Source organism: Centruroides vittatus, unplaced genomic scaffold, assembly GCF_030686945.1.
Source record: "Centruroides vittatus isolate TY-2023 unplaced genomic scaffold, ASM3068694v2 scaffold_712, whole genome shotgun sequence".
Taxonomy (NCBI): Eukaryota; Metazoa; Arthropoda; class Arachnida; order Scorpiones; family Buthidae; genus Centruroides; species Centruroides vittatus.
The window spans coordinates 61071-73267 of NW_027122715.1; positions in this window are offsets into that span (position 1 = coordinate 61071).

Consider the following 12197-nt stretch of genomic DNA (forward strand, 5'->3'; position numbering starts at 1 on the left):
CTAAAAAAGTGACACTAAAACGTGAGTGCACTAGTTTATTGGATCAAATTTCATCCGTTATTATTAAACCCGTCGTGAACGAAATGGTGTACATCGAACATCCATTTCTCAACGAAATAATAAATTATGTGACATTGCCGACCAACTAAAAACAATTTATGTGTAAGTATCTAGTGTACTGTCTAGGTGTTGATAGTAGCGACACTTCCATATAAACAGTTTTTTATTGTGTCTTTTTTTTGTACAATAAGAAACTATTTATATGGAAGTGTCGCTACTATCAACACCTAGAAGACAAAATGACGGCCGGATGTTTGAGTGATTAAGGAAGTCTTAATCGCTCAAACATCCGGCCGTCATTTTGTCTTCTAGGTGTTGATAGTAGCGACACTTCCATATAAATAGTTTCTTATTGTACAAAAAAAAGACAATAAAAAACTGTTTATATGGAAGTGTCGCTACTATCAAGTCTACCGCTCTGAGATCGATTTCGGGCTGTTGAAAAACCCAGGGCTATCTGTACCTGATGTGTCAAGACAGTCCAGCAGCCCAAATTGTGGATCTTCAGAAACCGACGATGGGTAAGATTAAAACGGCCCTCTATAAACAAAACAAAACAAAGAATCACCAGCTGCCATATTGCAAGTGTGGTGAAATATACGATGAGCACGAAGATCTTTAATTAATGATCTTAGGTAAGAGTTAGCAATACTAAAATACGAGCGAGATTTGTGCGCAGATAATTTCTTACCACACTAAATTTAACAGATAAATTTATCACGAAACGATTATTGATGCTAATGTCTGAAATTCTATTTAATCCATGCAAGGTGTGTGATACCAGAGCCCCTTCGGCCGCCAATTTAAAGTCTTTTAATCTTTAAAATTGGCGTTTCCACTTCCCGGGACGAGGACCCAGGGGTTGGATTTGTGGGAAGCGAGTGTTCGGGTTGTTTCATTGTGTCGAATTACACAGAACGTGGCGCTTGACGTGTAAGTGCGTGAGTGCGAGAATTCGAGTAAAGGTTAAACGGTGTATATCTTCGTGTACAGTGATGTTGTGTCCGTGTGTGTGTGTGTGTGTGTATGTGATCGAAGAACGTCTATAAACATGTCTATATCGATTTCGGCAGACGGCATGTCTATAAACAGAAAAACAGTAAATTACGATACGAGAATAAGATGTGTTAAAAAATGAAACGAAAGAGTTCTTACCATCGGAGATTTCGGAAAATATTCACATGTCCACTTGGTCCTCTTCGTGGTGAAGTTTGGGAGGGAGATTCTTCTCCCTCCCAAATGTTCCTACAAAACACAAAGACGGTGAGAAAAGGAAAAGTTGATTCATTCATTACCTAAGATGAAGATTATTACCTTTATCAGACAGTCTTTCCTCCCGAACAGTGTTATAAGAAGAGCGAAGGACCTGACCTAGCCTAGCCTAACCTAACCTAACCTACCCTAACCGGAAGCTCAATCCTCATAACAGCTGTTTGGGAAGAAAGGTCGGCCGAATGTCGCGTCCGGTGAAGAAACGTGTCACGTCCGGGTGGTCACAATCGGGAGTCAAATCCGTTGTCGTCGACCGAGTGTCACGTTCGGGAGACAAGTCCGTGTGGGTCACAACCGGGTAAGAGAGGTCACGTCCGGGAAAAGGTGTGGAGTCCGGGTAAAGTGTCGAATCCGGTAAGAGAGTCGCGTCCGGGTGAAGAAGAGGAAATCGAAGATGATCACCGCCTAGGCCAAGGGAACCGCAGCCGTCCGCAGCAACTAAACCACGGACAGCCCGGTCCCTCAACTTCGGCGGCTCTCTCCTTCGACTCCTCCCCGTTCCGACTTCGGCAAGGCGGTGGCGTCGCCGTCGCGGACGAACGGGCAGAACGCGACCAACCAGAAAATGTCAGCTCGGACGAGTTGTCACTTTCAGCATCCTCCACAGCAAGGTCTGTGGCAGGATGACCCCCGAAGACCTTCGCCAAGTGCACTGGACCCAGGGTGTAGCGTCGCATCATCCCGACTCCGGGAGGATGCCACGCCACGCGCACTTGGGGAAGGTCTTCTTCACCCGCTACCTCTCGCTCGTCGAGCCCCCGCTCCTCCAACGGCACGGAACGACAGACTCGTTCCGCGTCGTCCGAGGAACCCTCTCCCTCCGGCGCCACCGTCTGCCTCCGCCAGAACCGCCTCCAAAGCCGCACCAACGTCTTCATTCTGTAAAAAAGAAAATTTGCAATTAGTCCAGTGAAAACAAAAGCCTAAATTAATATAGACATAGAAATATAACACCTTAATTTGTGGCTGAGAAGAATATATAATTGAAAACACAAACGTTTTCAGCCCGATTAACAGGCCATCATCAGGTCAAAAACAAAATGGAATAGATACGTTCCATGTATAGAATACAAATATTTAAATCAAAATTTAGAACAAAAAAATCTTTAAAAATATCCAAGAGAAACGGAAGAACATATAAAATTAACACAGAATAAAATTGAAAATAAAAAATATCATAAATCTTCCAATAAACTAATTCTAGCTTAAATTAATGCTTAAATTCTTCCGAGAAAAGCAAAATACTCACCGCAGCTGCCTTTTTAAATCTAAAAGATTCGAATCCGAAGCGCAAACGGACGACCATCGAACGATGTGCCGAGATGTCTTCTGGGACCGATTCTCCAAGTAATATTAAATAAATTCTTACGTCTAGGGTCAATATGCATTAAGACTTACCTGAAAAATCTTCAATCTTCTCTGCAAAAGTCCGCAAACCGCAAAAAAACCAACGCAATCCAAGAGCACGAGAAAAGCACGTCCGACCACAACCAGAAACACAATCGAACTGCGAATCGTCATGCGTGACGTTTTTCGAACAAACGTTAAAAGAACGCGTCAACAATGTTCGAATTACGTAAAAATTAGAATAAAAAAATCAATTTTATTTTTTTAATTAATTTATAATTTTTTTTTAAATTTTGCTTCAATCATTTTCTTGTGTTCGGAATTTGATAAATAAATTATCTTCTGCATTTACATGATGCAGAATGTCCAACGTGGAGATCTTTTTCAATTCTACGTCTCGAGGCTTGACCATCTCCGAAAATCGCCCGAAATTCGTTTGAATAAACATCTTTTTCGTCCATTTTCGGCCATGGCATGAAATAAATCAAATTCTTAGGATTTCGCCCAATATTATTTCGCTTTTCGGAAAGATTCCTCGGTCGCCGTCGGGGTTGCGGGTTTCGCGTATTAACGCAACATCAAACTGTATAAAGTTAATATTAAAAATACCGAAAAACCTTTATAATACGGCCGAACGAAAATGAAGTCCGACACAGAGATAAACAGATTGAGCCAGGGAGAAGCAACCATTCTTTCTCCTCGAATTTCTGGCTTTTTAAAGGATCTCTCCCCTAAATTCTTAATTTGATGGATTAATCAATTTGACACCTCGTTCGTCTTGGTCCGCGAGTGTTGATTTAAATTTGAAACTTTCGCTGGTATCTCACGCCATGATATTTTCTTTTCTGACGGCTAAAAATTTTCCTTTATGTCTTCACTACTTAGAACGCGACAATTTTGCTTTCGAAGGAATGCTACATTTATTTCCAAATTTTGTCACGTCTACGAGAGTCAGAATCGAAGCTAGATTTTTCTGATTGACATTCCAAACATTCCAATCCATTAGTTGGTGTCGACCCGTGACCTCAGATTGCTGCAAATTGAAAAATTTGTAGACTTATAAATTCCCACTGTTGTCCATCCGCTGTCTTAACAGCGGTCGCTTACCGGTGGCCCGCTCGCCATTTGCCCCCTGGTCCTAAGCTCATAGGCATCGAATCTCAAGAGACCCTGACAAACGTTACACGGGCCCCCCTTTCACTTGTTAACGTTTATTCCCCACATGGCGTCCAGCCGGCTTTACCGCTGGACTCCCTCTTGCGGGATGACCACTACCCTCGCTTTGTGTGTGGGGATTGGAACGCTCGTCATCCCTATTGGAATAACGAGTGCAACCGCCCAGACAGCGCTGGCCGCACCCTCTTCGATTGGTTCTCATCAGTAGATTTATGCTGTTGGAATTCGGGGGAGCCGACCTACTTCCACCCAAACGGCTCGTCGATAGACCTGACCTTCTGCTCCCCGGACTTATTGGGTTCCGCCTCGTGGCGCCCTTGCGCGGACACATTAACTAGTGACCATGCACTGATCTCTATCACTCTATCCCTCCAGGGCACCCCTAGTCCAACGACTGCCCCACGTCTACATCGTACCGCAAATTGGGATCGGCACTCCAATAATCTTGATCAGCTTTGGACCTCCGGGGATTCACACCCCCGCGGTGGAGAGGTTGTTAACTTGTTAACAATGAAAGTGTTAATCTTCGCTATCGTTACTTTTTGCCCGAGCAACGCTGGCCTTATCCGCTAGTTATATAATAAAATAGATTTACTAGAATATTATTAAATTCGTCATACAATAACGATGACTCCACAGGTTGAATTCGATCTCGATGTGTTGATTTGCGTCATCGTCCTGAAACGGAAAAACATTAAACTTTACATGGTTTTTGAATCATATGACATAACTGTCATCAGAGCGAATCTTGGTTTCATCATCCCCAACAAACCCACGCTTAGAATCGACGGAGTCACATTACTCTCTATGTGAATTCTAGTGAGGGCGATCTGAAAAACGGCGATTATTTTCTTCTTTGTATAATTAAATAATTTACTCACTGTTAGAAATTTTCTTTGCTTTTAATTTTTTTTATAACCCGAGCTGTGCGAATTCTGTCTTCTCTTTCCCTATTAACAAAGAAAAATAAACAATGCTTCGAATACTACTTATTGCCGAAAAATAGAATTATTGTTAATCAATTGTTGACTTTCTTTACGTGATTTTTCAAGGCCGGATGACCGAGAGTTCAGGTGACCTCACAGCTTTCCGGGATGTGGAATCGAATCTGGACGAGTCGAGAAACCCCAGGAAATATTTGACGAGCAGACTGTCCCGGATAGGTCTGGCCCCTCCTTTACCATACGGTTTGACCAAAGCGGTAATGGTCTTGATAAAAAAAAAAGCCCTCTTACTGCCCACACAGAGCGGAAACAGTTAAAAAATAAATGAACATGCTTTTCAAATTCAAAATTAAATCTATTCTATATATTGTATACGTAAAATTGCATAAAATCGTCCCGACACATTTCTGTCACTAAGAAGATAAGACAGTGATCTGGTGAATCGATGAAATCGTTACCAAATTTTTGAACAAGTGAGCAAAGCAACCCGGGGGTAGGGGCGTTCGGCCAAGAGAGGTGCGTAGCGAGTGAGGATGAGAGGATTGGAGGTTGCCCCATCGGCGACACTTTGAGCGAAGTCAGTGGGTGGGACGAGAGGATCAATTCGTCACAAAATTTTTGTTATACAGTAGTCTGTATTGAAAACAAGTAGGCGAAGCAAGTAGGGCCGCCTAGAGCGGCAGGGAGGCTTCGTCCCTACAATCTGTTTACTTTAACCTAGTGCATGGCTAGGAGAAGAGATTCGGTTGCCTTTTCTCTCTGCTGGGCAAAATATTAATATATTCTTGCGCCGTTTCTCATTCTTGTAACATAACAGGTCGAAAACTTAGGAAAAATAAGTAAACATCGAAGAAGTTTTACGTGAAGAGATTAATGAAAACTGGTTAAAAACATTTATAAAAAAAAGTATAAACAAGTTAATTAATTATAAAAGGAAGAAAAAATTATGTATTAATATGTAAATTAGAAGACAAGTAAAAGATAAACGCGAAAATTCAGTAAAAATATGTAATAATACTAATTAATGTAAAAAGTACAATAGATAAGTATTAGAAAAGAATATTTTATTGTATAAAAAAAGCAAAAAAAAAAATTTTAATATGTGAATGACATTAAGAAAATCTGGTGAAAACCAACATCATCAGTGAAGGCTAAGTGCCATTCAGTGCACTATCGGGAAATTTTAACTGTGAATATATGTATTCTAATAAAGTATGTGAATTAGTTACAGTACACATTCTCTAAAGAAAATACTGTAGGTCTATAGTAGAATAAATTGCACTTCCCCACAGTTAAACTTTGCCCCGAATTGCCGTCGTGATAAACCATTTTCACTTTCTCTGATAACTTTAACACCATCTTCTAACCACAGCACTCGAAATTCGTATTTCTGACGTTTTCCAAGAAACTGAAATGAATTTCCTTTGTAGCTAGACTAATTCGTTAACACCCGCGCCTAATTACAAGAGTGGGAGAAGTGCTCGAGGTGGGTTCGAACAAGAGTTTTGACCAATTCATTATATTAAGAGGGGGAAACGTTCAAATGGGGTTTTTTTTTTTTTTTTTTTTTTAACTCTTTCCGCCCTGTGGGCACTAAGAGGGCCTCTTTTAGTAGGCCCATTATGGGTTCGGCCAGGCCCACAATGGGGCGACCGGGTGGTGAGGGACGGGGCCCGACATATCCGAACGGACCACCCCCCGAAAAATTCCTGGGATTATTCGACCCGTTCGGATTTCGATCCCGGTCCCCCAGAGCGGTAGGCTGCCACCTTTACCGCTCGCCATCCGGCCGTCTCGTTCAAATGGGTTGGAACAATACTTTAGACCAGATACATTCGCAGTATTAAGTAGACCAGATACTATAATAAGTGAAAGTAGTAGCTTAGTACAGTTATTGTATGTTGTTTCAGATCAAAAATTGATTTCTGTGGTCGCGTTATACAGGTGGTCGTTTAATACATGTAACTTAAACGAAGACTCTATGCATAAACTATTTACTGCCAGAAACTTTCGTCTGTTTTGACAGTTGACCAATGTAAGTGGTTGCCTAGGCAGTTTTTACTCTATATAATAAAATCTATTAATTAAAAAAATATAGTGGATAATATTTATGACATCGGAAAGCAAGATAATTAATTAATTTTACTGATGTCAAATCCGCGCATTAGAAGTTTAGAATGATTAAATTAATTTGATATAAAAATCCCATTAAAAACAATTAAGCGTTAATCGCGCGTCTTTAAAGGTGTATTAAAATCGCTATAAAATTTTTTCGCACAGGTAAAAACTTCTGAAAAACTTTGTAAACTTTAAGAAAAAAATTTCAAAAACGCCCGATTTATTTGTAACGCTATGTAATCTGCCCGAGTTAACACGGATCCGGGCAGTAAAACCTAAATTAATTAAATTTTAATAAATAATTGGTTAAATTTAACAAGTTGCTTAATTAAACGCATTTGACTGTACATGTAAATGCACTTATAAACAAATTCCAAATTCTTTTGTTGCAATTATCAAGTCTTATATGGCACAACTTGTAATAAAATCATTAGTCATTGCTAATGGAAAATGTTTAATGTACTGTAAAAACAAAAGTTTCCGATTGTGAGGGTTCTCAGGTGCTAAGATTTATGACAGCGATAACAGATGTTACTCATTAGTTGTTCCTAGAATTTCAGACCATTGTTCTTCTTTGAAACATTTTTAAAATTTCTCACATTTACTCTTGCTTTTGTTGGGTGAGGTTGTGTTTTGTGCTGGTTTGCAAAGGTTTTGGATTTTTTCTGCAAAGTTCACAGTTTTGTTCTACTATTTACCAGGTAAGTTTATCATAATCATATCCCCATTTCCCTTATTTCCGCTAATTGTTTTATTTCGCGTAAGGTAAATAAAATGGAATTTTAAATATTGCTTTTTTATCTGATTTTATATTTAAAAAGAAGTGGTGACGTTGTCTTTTCCCTATGTGGCATGTCATTTGAGTATTTCTTAGCCGCGAGATTGTCATTAACCATTCCGAACAATGTTTATTATCTGGTAATGACAGATCTATAAGAAGTCACCCAGTAATTAACGACCATTTCAGATTTATTTCCATTTATGTTAATTATGAAAATTGGTGGTAATTACTATATTTGTTTTTATTTCATCTGTTTTTTATAAGTTACTATTATTTTGTATGAAATGTCACAACAAAACTCTAGAGCAATGTTTCACAAAGTAACAACTTAAAATTAAAATGGGGAATGCCTGGACAAGGGGACCTATTCTGAGTAGTATCGTTAAGCTAACGAATACGATAAAAACCAGTTTCTATCGGAACCACGTGATTCGCGTTTAATCAACTGTGAAAATGCTATTCCGAGCCGTACGTTTCGTTTTCGGTGCCGATAGCCACGTGCGATAACTAAGCTTTTGTTATCGGTCACTCTCGAGCTGCCGTTAGGAACTTAACGAAAGTGAAAACAATATGGCGTCTTTTCGTGTAAGAATGATTTTACTTCACGAGCAATTGGAGAGAGGGGACAGCAGTAACACCGATTAAATTTAATACTCTTTCTTCAACTTCAGTTAATTTTTGATTAACTGAAGGCCCACCTCCTGTTTGAAACGTTGATTTTTTTTATTTGTGAGGCTTTACTTTTAATGTTTGCTTTCCAGTCACTCCATGTCTATGCAAATAATATTTACATTTAATAAGATGTATTGCATTTGACATTTAATCATAATACTAATTCTAATTTGGTTATAAGGTTTATAGAAGTAGAACTTGTGGCAAAATTAAGTTTGTCATTTTATTCTTAATGAATGAATTAAAAAATACATTAATTACTATGAAGTTATATAGAAATATACAAAGAAACTTAGACATACTTTGTATAATTGTAAAATGTTAGCATTATGTAATAATAGAAATCTTTATTTTGTAGATTTTATCTAAGTTTAATGTCGGCTTTAATTCATTAGTTTTAGTATAAAAAAATACATTCTATATACGTAACTTAACAGTAAACTATACACTATACATAAATGACTATCTATCACATAAATTATAATTTTTAAAAACAAATATTTGCTTAACGGATGGGCTGACAAAATAGACCCAGTAATAGACCCAGACATTTTAAAACAAAACAAAACTATATCACTAGCGCTAGTACACGACAATGCTAAAAGCACGTGCTTCGCTTAGAAAATGGCGGGTTGCAGTCACGTGACAAAATACAATGTTAACTAAACTGTGATTGGTTAAAGCGTAATAGCTATCGATAGCATGGAACCCAGACGCATCTCGACCGACTACCCGTAGCGAAACCCACTTAACGTGGAGCACAGAATAGCGATTTGTCTAAGGTTCGTTAACTGCCTTTCGCTAAGGGGACTTATCGAATGTCCCGTGTATCGCTCTCGTTCAGTTATCGGAAGAGCTCAGAATAGGTCACAAGGTCAGGGAATCTGCAAAAAATTTACAAAATGTTAAAATGGACTCTGAGTTTCATAAACTGCACACATTGTGACATTTTAGAATTTATTTTGTTTGTTCATAGAATTTTATACATTTATTTAATTTTTCTTTCCAAAACAGTGATAATTAATTAATGGTTGTTTTTATAATTAAACAAACTATTTAATGACAAAAAAAATATACAAATAATTCATTTATTTTGATCAAAAATAATAATTTTCTACAGAGAAAATAAAAAATATATCAATTTTATACTTTTATAAAGTAATTTATCACCCAATTAAAAATAAATTATACATTTGTTTGTTTTCACTATATTACACCTGTTTTTCAAAAATAGTCAAGCTTAAGCTAGTAATTTCATTAAATATTACTTTATTATCAAAATGTTTAATTTATGCTTTATTTTTACGTCACCATTTACCATTTAGAACATTAAAGTTAAATTTTTAATTTTGTTATTATGTAGTTGAGCGGAGTTATTTTACTGGGGGCATCATAATCAGGTTTTTGCTATGTGAAAGGGTCGTGCGGGTAACATGTTCGGGAAACATTGCTTTAGAGCAGCGTTTCTCAACCTGGGGGTCGCGGTGATATTAAAGGGGGTCGCGAAACAATAATGAAATCATTTATGAGAAAAAATAATTTATTATAAACATAAACATTTTACTCACAATAAGTACACATGTAAAGAAAAGAAATTAATTTGATGGTTGCATTTGTTTTTCATTTAAAATTTTCCCCATACGTGGATCTACGTTGGAAACACACAGAAGCAAATTGTTTTCGAGTGATAAAAGACGATTCCTGTATTTAGTTTTTAGCGCAACCATAGTCGAAAAACTCTTTCCACAGAGATAAGACGTGGCGAAAAGGATTAATATTTTCAATGTTTCTGTGACTAAATTTCCATATTCATGTCGACGAGCGAGCCAAAACGTATTTAAATCTTCAGATGTAAATTGCAGTTGTAGCGTTTTGTCGGCAGACATTTCGATGTGCTGGTCGTGAATCTCAACTGGAAACTTAGCAGCGGCAACATTTTCACTAAACGGATTGAGTACCCATCTCTTTGAGAAATCATTTTTATCTTCCGGGAAATATTCCGTCAACTGAGTTTTTAGTTCACGCAAATGCATCTTCATGCAATCCAAGCTGTGGTGAATAATAGTGTCTTACTCATTCAAATTTTTTTCAATATAATCCAAAGTAAGTGAGAACATATCCAAATTTTTGCTTTGAAGGCGAATAATCCAGATATCAAGCTTCTTAATGAACGCGTGAACTTTGTCTGTTATTAATAAAATGTTTTTATCACGTCCTTGTAAATTCACATTCGAGTCGTTTAAATGCGAAAATACATCAGCTAAGTAAGCTAACAACAACATACACTCATTATTCTGTAAAAACAATGAGAATGGCGTTTGTTTATCCTGGAAAAATATTATTAATTCATCTCGCAATTCCAATACCCGGGTTAACACTTTCCCTCGCGATAACCGTCTAACTTCTGTGTGGAAAGAGAGATTTCTTATTTTTTTCGCCCATTTCGTCGCATAGTTTAGCAAACAGCCTGTTCTGTAACGGTCGGCTTTTAATAAAATTAACCAACTTTACAGCTTCACAAAGAATTTGATTGAGATTTTCCGGCATTATTTTTCGTGACAAGAGCGTTTCTGTGAAGGAAGCAGTGCGTCCATTCCGCCCTTGGTATAAGACGATCTTCTTAATATTTTCATTAATCCACTGTTCTTTCCTGTTATCGCCTTTGCACCATCACTATACACCGCAATACATTTTTTCAAATCTATGTTAGTATAGTTTCTCGTAGCTTCATAAAAAACATCAAAAAAAAACATTGTCCTGTTGTATGACCCGGTACTGTTTCTCAAACAACATATTTTCTTTGATTGATGTGTCCCTATCGAATTCATACCTCACAAAACATAAGAACTCGGTCATGTTTGCTACATCTGTTGATTCATCAAATTGAATACTGAAAAATTCACTCGAACTCACTTGCTGAATTATCTGATCGCAAACATCGGCAGCCATGTCATCGATTCGCCTTGATATTGTGTCCTTAGAAAGCGGAATGTTTTTCAATTTTTTGCTTCTTCCGCACCTATTAAAACACCGACCATATCAATTGCAGCAGGCAATATGAAGTTTTCGGCGATTGTATCGAGGTTTGGACATCTTAGCTACTCTTAATGCTACGAGATAAGATGCTTCAAGTACACTTTTATCAGTATGAGTTAACTTACAAATAGAAGTTTGTTGATTTCTCAAGGTATGTAATTTTCTTTCGAAAAATTTCAATGGTTTGTTTTTATGAGCCGGATGTTTAGTTTCCAATTTTCGAACTAATTTTGATGACTTCGTGCTTTCGTCGGAGAGAACTTGAAAGCGAACGACGCACTGTGGTTTTCCATCCAATGAGGTGAAACCATAATTTAAATAACTGTCATTGTGCAACCTTGTCTTTTACCAACCGATTCACTGGATGTAAATGGCTCACTTCGTTTTTCCACAAATTTATCCATTTCGCATTAGAAATTTAAAAAAAAAACAATTCAGTTTCACGGTTGATTGCACACTAAAATATAAACGCCAGACGCACGGTTCGCATTTCAAACTTAACTGAAGTGGTGCAATCGCCAGCGCTTCTTTTATACTAGTGACAGCACGACTTGTTCAAATGCATCCGTATGCATGTTCAAACATGCTCTGACTCGACGGCCGGATGGCCGAGCGGTCAAGGTTCGCAGCCTGCCGCCCTGGGGGACCCGGGATCGAATCCGGACGGGTCGAAAAATCCCCAGAAATTTTTCGGGGGGTGGTGCATCCGGATACGTCGGTCCCCGTTCCTCACCACCCGGCCGCCCCATTGTGGGCCTGGCCGAACCCATAATGGGTCTACTAAAAGAGGC